Raw genomic sequence first — 5,000 nt, forward strand, 5'->3', positions numbered from 1 at the left:
CCCTAAACCCTAAACCCTAAACCCTAAACCCTAAACCCTAAACCCTAAACCCTAAACCCTAAACCCTAAACCCTAAACCCTAAACCCTAAACCCTAAACCCTAAACCCTAAACCCTAAACCCTAAACCCTAAACCCTAAACCCTAAACCCTAAACCCTAAACCCTAAACCCTAAACCCTAAACCCTAAACCCTAAACCCTAAACCCTAAACCCTAAACCCTAAACCCTAAACCCTAAACCCTAAACCCTAAACCCTAAACCCTAAACCCTAAACCCTAAACCCTAAACCCTAAACCCTAAACCCTAAACCCTAAACCCTAAACCCTAAACCCTAAACCCTAAACCCTAAACCCTAAACCCTAAACCCTAAACCCTAAACCCTAAACCCTAAACCCTAAACCCTAAACCCTAAACCCTAAACCCTAAACCCTAAACCCTAAACCCTAAACCCTAAACCCTAAACCCTAAACCCTAAACCCTAAACCCTAAACCCTAAACCCTAAACCCTAAACCCTAAACCCTAAACCCTAAACCCTAAACCCTAAACCCTAAACCCTAAACCCTAAACCCTAAACCCTAAACCCTAAACCTCTAAACCCTAAACCCTAAACCCTAAACCCTAAACCCTAAACCCTAAACCCTAAACCCTAAACCCTAAACCCTAAACCCTAAACCCTAAACCCTAAACCCTAAACCCTAAACCCTAAACCCTAAACCCTAAACCCTAAACCCTAAACCCTAAACCCTAAACCCTAAACCCTAAACCCTAAACCCTAAACCCTAAACCCTAAACCCTAAACCCTAAACCCTAAACCCTAAACCCTAAACCCTAAACCCTAAACCCTAAACCCTAAACCCTAAACCCTAAACCCTAAACCCTAAACCCTAAACCCTAAACCCTAAACCCTAAACCCTAAACCCTAAACCCTAAACCCTAAACCCTAAACCCTAAACCCTAAACCCTAAACCCTAAACCCTAAACCCTAAACCCTAAACCCTAAACCCTAAACCCTAAACCCTAAACCCTAAACCCTAAACCCTAAACCCTAAACCCTAAACCCTAAACCCTAAACCCTAAACCCTAAACCCTAAACCCTAAACCCTAAACCCTAAACCCTAAACCCTAAACCCTAAACCCTAAACCCTAAACCCTAAACCCTAAACCCTAAACCCTAAACCCTAAACCCTAAACCCTAAACCCTAAACCCTAAACCCTAAACCCTAAACCCTAAACCCTAAACCCTAAACCCTAAACCCTAAACCCTAAACCCTAAACCCTAAACCCTAAACCCTAAACCCTAAACCCTAAACCCTAAACCCTAAACCCTAAACCCTAAACCCTAAACCCTAAACCCTAAACCCTAAACCCTAAACCCTAAACCCTAAACCCTAAACCCTAAACCCTAAACCCTAAACCCTAAACCCTAAACCCTAAACCCTAAACCCTAAACCCTAAACCCTAAACCCTAAACCCTAAACCCTAAACCCTAAACCCTAAACCCTAAACCCTAAACCCTAAACCCTAAACCCTAAACCCTAAACCCTAAACCCTAAACCCTAAACCCTAAACCCTAAACCCTAAACCCTAAACCCTAAACCCTAAACCCTAAACCCTAAACCCTAAACCCTAAACCCTAAACCCTAAACCCTAAACCCTAAACCCTAAACCCTAAACCCTAAACCCTAAACCCTAAACCCTAAACCCTAAACCCTAAACCCTAAACCCTAAACCCTAAACCCTAAACCCTAAACCCTAAACCCTAAACCCTAAACCCTAAACCCTAAACCCTAAACCCTAAACCCTAAACCCTAAACCCTAAACCCTAAACCCTAAACCCTAAACCCTAAACCCTAAACCCTAAACCCTAAACCCTAAACCCTAAACCCTAAACCCTAAACCCTAAACCCTAAACCCTAAACCCTAAACCCTAAACCCTAAACCCTAAACCCTAAACCCTAAACCCTAAACCCTAAACCCTAAACCCTAAACCCTAAACCCTAAACCCTAAACCCTAAACCCTAAACCCTAAACCCTAAACCCTAAACCCTAAACCCTAAACCCTAAACCCTAAACCCTAAACCCTAAACCCTAAACCCTAAACCCTAAACCCTAAACCCTAAACCCTAAACCCTAAACCCTAAACCCTAAACCCTAAACCCTAAACCCTAAACCCTAAACCCTAAACCCTAAACCCTAAACCCTAAACCCTAAACCCTAAACCCTAAACCCTAAACCCTAAACCCTAAACCCTAAACCCTAAACCCTAAACCCTAAACCCTAAACCCTAAACCCTAAACCCTAAACCCTAAACCCTAAACCCTAAACCCTAAACCCTAAACCCTAAACCCTAAACCCTAAACCCTAAACCCTAAACCCTAAACCCTAAACCCTAAACCCTAAACCCTAAACCCTAAACCCTAAACCCTAAACCCTAAACCCTAAACCCTAAACCCTAAACCCTAAACCCTAAACCCTAAACCCTAAACCCTAAACCCTAAACCCTAAACCCTAAACCCTAAACCCTAAACCCTAAACCCTAAACCCTAAACCCTAAACCCTAAACCCTAAACCCTAAACCCTAAACCCTAAACCCTAAACCCTAAACCCTAAACCCTAAACCCTAAACCCTAAACCCTAAACCCTAAACCCTAAACCCTAAACCCTAAACCCTAAACCCTAAACCCTAAACCCTAAACCCTAAACCCTAAACCCTAAACCCTAAACCCTAAACCCTAAACCCTAAACCCTAAACCCTAAACCCTAAACCCTAAACCCTAAACCCTAAACCCTAAACCCTAAACCCTAAACCCTAAACCCTAAACCCTAAACCCTAAACCCTAAACCCTAAACCCTAAACCCTAAACCCTAAACCCTAAACCCTAAACCCTAAACCCTAAACCCTAAACCCTAAACCCTAAACCCTAAACCCTAAACCCTAAACCCTAAACCCTAAACCCTAAACCCTAAACCCTAAACCCTAAACCCTAAACCCTAAACCCTAAACCCTAAACCCTAAACCCTAAACCCTAAACCCTAAACCCTAAACCCTAAACCCTAAACCCTAAACCCTAAACCCTAAACCCTAAACCCTAAACCCTAAACCCTAAACCCTAAACCCTAAACCCTAAACCCTAAACCCTAAACCCTAAACCCTAAACCCTAAACCCTAAACCCTAAACCCTAAACCCTAAACCCTAAACCCTAAACCCTAAACCCTAAACCCTAAACCCTAAACCCTAAACCCTAAACCCTAAACCCTAAACCCTAAACCCTAAACCCTAAACCCTAAACCCTAAACCCTAAACCCTAAACCCTAAACCCTAAACCCTAAACCCTAAACCCTAAACCCTAAACCCTAAACCCTAAACCCTAAACCCTAAACCCTAAACCCTAAACCCTAAACCCTAAACCCTAAACCCTAAACCCTAAACCCTAAACCCTAAACCCTAAACCCTAAACCCTAAACCCTAAACCCTAAACCCTAAACCCTAAACCCTAAACCCTAAACCCTAAACCCTAAACCCTAAACCCTAAACCCTAAACCCTAAACCCTAAACCCTAAACCCTAAACCCTAAACCCTAAACCCTAAACCCTAAACCCTAAACCCTAAACCCTAAACCCTAAACCCTAAACCCTAAACCCTAAACCCTAAACCCTAAACCCTAAACCCTAAACCCTAAACCCTAAACCCTAAACCCTAAACCCTAAACCCTAAACCCTAAACCCTAAACCCTAAACCCTAAACCCTAAACCCTAAACCCTAAACCCTAAACCCTAAACCCTAAACCCTAAACCCTAAACCCTAAACCCTAAACCCTAAACCCTAAACCCTAAACCCTAAACCCTAAACCCTAAACCCTAAACCCTAAACCCTAAACCCTAAACCCTAAACCCTAAACCCTAAACCCTAAACCCTAAACCCTAAACCCTAAACCCTAAACCCTAAACCCTAAACCCTAAACCCTAAACCCTAAACCCTAAACCCTAAACCCTAAACCCTAAACCCTAAACCCTAAACCCTAAACCCTAAACCCTAAACCCTAAACCCTAAACCCTAAACCCTAAACCCTAAACCCTAAACCCTAAACCCTAAACCCTAAACCCTAAACCCTAAACCCTAAACCCTAAACCCTAAACCCTAAACCCTAAACCCTAAACCCTAAACCCTAAACCCTAAACCCTAAACCCTAAACCCTAAACCCTAAACCCTAAACCCTAAACCCTAAACCCTAAACCCTAAACCCTAAACCCTAAACCCTAAACCCTAAACCCTAAACCCTAAACCCTAAACCCTAAACCCTAAACCCTAAACCCTAAACCCTAAACCCTAAACCCTAAACCCTAAACCCTAAACCCTAAACCCTAAACCCTAAACCCTAAACCCTAAACCCTAAACCCTAAACCCTAAACCCTAAACCCTAAACCCTAAACCCTAAACCCTAAACCCTAAACCCTAAACCCTAAACCCTAAACCCTAAACCCTAAACCCTAAACCCTAAACCCTAAACCCTAAACCCTAAACCCTAAACCCTAAACCCTAAACCCTAAACCCTAAACCCTAAACCCTAAACCCTAAACCCTAAACCCTAAACCCTAAACCCTAAACCCTAAACCCTAAACCCTAAACCCTAAACCCTAAACCCTAAACCCTAAACCCTAAACCCTAAACCCTAAACCCTAAACCCTAAACCCTAAACCCTAAACCCTAAACCCTAAACCCTAAACCCTAAACCCTAAACCCTAAACCCTAAACCCTAAACCCTAAACCCTAAACCCTAAACCCTAAACCCTAAACCCTAAACCCTAAACCCTAAACCCTAAACCCTAAACCCTAAACCCTAAACCCTAAACCCTAAACCCTAAACCCTAAACCCTAAACCCTAAACCCTAAACCCTAAACCCTAAACCCTAAACCCTAAACCCTAAACCCTAAACCCTAAACCCTAAACCCTAAACCCTAAACCCTAAACCCTAAACCCTAAACCCTAAACCCTAAAC

The sequence above is a fragment of the Durio zibethinus genome, chromosome 18 (genome assembly GCF_047325235.1).
Source record: "Durio zibethinus cultivar Kanyao isolate XHJ-2024 chromosome 18, ASM4732523v1, whole genome shotgun sequence".
NCBI lineage: Eukaryota > Viridiplantae > Streptophyta > Magnoliopsida > Malvales > Malvaceae > Durio > Durio zibethinus.